Source organism: Apteryx mantelli, chromosome 2 (assembly GCF_036417845.1).
Source record: "Apteryx mantelli isolate bAptMan1 chromosome 2, bAptMan1.hap1, whole genome shotgun sequence".
Classification (NCBI taxonomy): domain Eukaryota; kingdom Metazoa; phylum Chordata; class Aves; order Apterygiformes; family Apterygidae; genus Apteryx; species Apteryx mantelli.
In genome coordinates this window covers 120608516-120611455 of record NC_089979.1, presented here as the reverse complement: position 1 = coordinate 120611455, position 2940 = coordinate 120608516, and positions in this window count along the sequence as shown.

Below are 2940 nucleotides of genomic sequence, written 5' to 3'. Positions count from 1 at the left end.
AGGCGCAACATGGAGCTGGGCAGGCGCAGGCTGGGGGGTGAGGACGGCGCACGCGCCGCCGGAGGGGGCGGGGCCGGCTAGTCAACGTCACGTGCCTGCGCGTGCGCTCTCGCCGGGCCGGCCGTTGGTGGCGTTGCGGAGCGGCTGTTGCGGGGTGCGCGCGCCTGCGTACTGCTTCCGCGGCGCCGCTGCGCTTGCGCTGCCCGGGGGCGCGCGGCGGCTTGCTGTGAATAACGGGCGGGCGCCCCGCTGCGTAGTGGCCCCGCGGCCGCCTCTGGCGCCGCGGTCTGGAGCTTGGGTGTGAGGGGCTGAAGCGCTCCCGGGCTCCAGCTGCCTGGCCTGAGTGGAGGGTCGCAGTGCCGGCCTCTGCTGCCCCTCAGCCTCGTTATTTACCCCTGCTGTCTGCACAGCGAGCGCTTTTTACTGCAGTCCCCTCTGTTTTAACGCCCCCAGTGTGGCAGTGGTGGGCCAGTGTACCGCTGAGGATGGCAGAGTGCCCAGGCAGGCGTCAGTAAGGGGATGGCTGGAGGAGACCCCTTCCCTCAGGTCTGGGAACGGTTACTGTCATAAGAGGTGGTAGCAAAGGCTGCTTCCCTAGCCCTAGCATCCCCCCTGCCTGGCATTTCCTCTCCAGAAGAGCTAAGACCAACCACCATCAAGGGTGTTCACTCTGAAAAGGTTTTAGGGCATTGGTGCTGCCACCTTGTGCTCGAGGGGTGCAGGGGGAGTATCACAGCTGCCAGGGGCTGGGAAAGGTTGGAAGTGTGCTCATCCCAATCCCATCTAAGTTTCAATCCTGCTTGTACTTCCAGAGGAAATAGTGTAGAGAATGTGTTTTCATTCTTGTGACTTCCAAGCCATGCACAGGAATATGAAGTGCACTCCTTCCGGAGTAGAGAACAGCATAAGCATATCGAGAACTTGTTCAGAAACTAAACAAGCCTCACTTCTCCCCTATCATTCTGTTACAACTGCCTGAATCACCAAAAGCTGATAAAGTCCACTTCTCCAGCAGATCTCTATTCGTAGTTGCTATGAGTGTTATCTAAGGCTTGCTGCTGTCTCCATAATATTCATGCTACTTGGGAAGAAAAAAGTTTTGGGAGAGGAAGAACACCCAAACTACTGTTAACGAGTTGAGTCTTTAAGTCGCAGCGTGAAACCTTACAGTGTGGCCACATGATGGCATCGTAATCTTAAAAACTGAAGGGACTGAGTGAGTGTGTGTGCAAATCTACTGTAGTTGTTAGAGGTTATCTCTTCAGTGACTAGGGATAGATACTAAACATCTTTAAAACTCTTTGGTATGCTTATTTATTTTAAAACACTTAGTGTTCATCTTTTTATGGTCAGAGTGACTTAGGGGTCAAACCTCTTCCATGTGTAAAAATAAAACAAATGTAGTATGAACCAAAATGGGATATTTAACAGATTACTAGTGACAAGCAGTTAAGCACAATGAACATGTCTTGATGGTCATGTGTTATTTGAAGGTGTTGGTTCTTTGTCCTGTCATTAAACCTTCATTGCTCTTTCAACATTATAGCAACCTGTTATAAAGAGGAATTTCTTCTTTCCTTTTTCGTTCTACTGGGCTATCAAAAAGAAAAGAGAGAGGGGGGAGAAGAAAAGATCAAGAAATCTAACACACAAAAGTCAACCAACTTTAATGGATTGCATAATGCAAAATATTATTACAGTCTGTTGGCAGAGTCCTTAGTTAAATGCACCAGCAGTGCTACAAGCACTTATTTGCTCTATCCGCTTGAGCATGGTTCACTGTTTACTACAGTAGCAGAAATCTGGCTTGTTCTCACTTGCTGAAGCATGGTCCCTTCTCAGTGAAGTGAAGTAGTAGACACTCTTGAGAGTTGCTCATCCACTACTGATCCATTGGGCCACAAAACTCTGAATGTTCCAACTCTGCCTTTTGGAAGTTGCTTGTCGCTTGGAAAGATTTATGCTGTAGGAGATAATACTGTAAAGGATCAGGGCTCTTTCATATACCTCTCAGAAAAGCATGCCCCTCTGCTCTTCTGTGTTATATTGTGCTTTTCTTCTGCAGGAAAGGTCGAGAAATGTACTCTGAATGGCAGTGAAACCTTCTAGAGAAAATAATTTCTTAAAGGCAGTGTGTCTTAGGGTCCAAATGAACGTTCTTGTCAAGAACAGATTAAATCACAAAAAGATTTTCATAAATGTAGTCTAGAAGAAAAAAGAAACGCCAGCCTGACAAGAAGTTACTGCATACAGCTTCCTGTCTCTTTAAAAAAGAAATGCATATGTTTTGCATTTTATGCTGCAATTACCTGATTTCTACTTATAGTAATATAGTTACCTGTTTTAAAAGCATGTATGAAGTCCAGACTGTGACTAATGCAACAGTGCCTTAAGAAAGAATATGCATCTCGAACCATTGTGAATTAGAAGACATAGTATAGTTTTACAATTACAATTCCCATGTGGGATGTAGTCCAAAAGCAGTGCTTGATATGACAAAACAGAATAACTTGAAGCAAGTGGTCTGATGAGCAAAGATTTCCCTATTTCACTTCCTATTTTCACAAGTACTTAGCAATGTAGGATTTCTTTGGGGCTGTTTGAAACATTTGCTTATTTGGAAGTATTCTTTAAAAGGGCATATAGAGAAGCTGGGAAACAGAAATAACCCTACTGGATAAGAACAGCAATCAGAACATTCTGTTTTATATTTCTGTTTCCAGAGTTGGCCAAAACCAAGTGTCTTAGCGGAAATGTAAGAAACACTAGAAAGAACAACTTGGCATGAATCAATTAATCATGTAAATAAGGTATGACCTTAAGCACATGAGTATCCCCATTCTTCAAATTTTCTATATGTTCAAATGCTCTGCAGGATCTGAGCCTTAGCAGAGGCCCAGTCATATTTGGCCATCAATCTTACTAATTATGGAAGCTTTT